This window comes from Armigeres subalbatus, unplaced genomic scaffold, assembly GCF_024139115.2.
Source record: "Armigeres subalbatus isolate Guangzhou_Male unplaced genomic scaffold, GZ_Asu_2 Contig1498, whole genome shotgun sequence".
NCBI lineage: Eukaryota > Metazoa > Arthropoda > Insecta > Diptera > Culicidae > Armigeres > Armigeres subalbatus.
Window position 1 is genome coordinate 27,039 of NW_026942284.1, and position 274 is coordinate 27,312.

Genomic DNA, 274 nt, shown 5'->3' on the forward strand with positions numbered 1-274 from the left:
TGGGGGAAGCCCATATGGCATAATGTCATTTGGCATAATGCCGTTTGGCATAGGGCCGTTTGGCATAATGACCATTTGGCATAATGACCATTTGGCATAATGACCATTTGGCATAATCCTCGAAAGATGAATTAAATACAACGGGCCGTTTAGCAAAACTACCCTTTGGCACAAAAAAGGTTAATCGTAGGAATATATCGACATTGTTGTTTCATAAGGGCGAAAGTCGCAAACGTAAACATTGACTTCTTCTGCTGATTTCAGAAAGATAAAA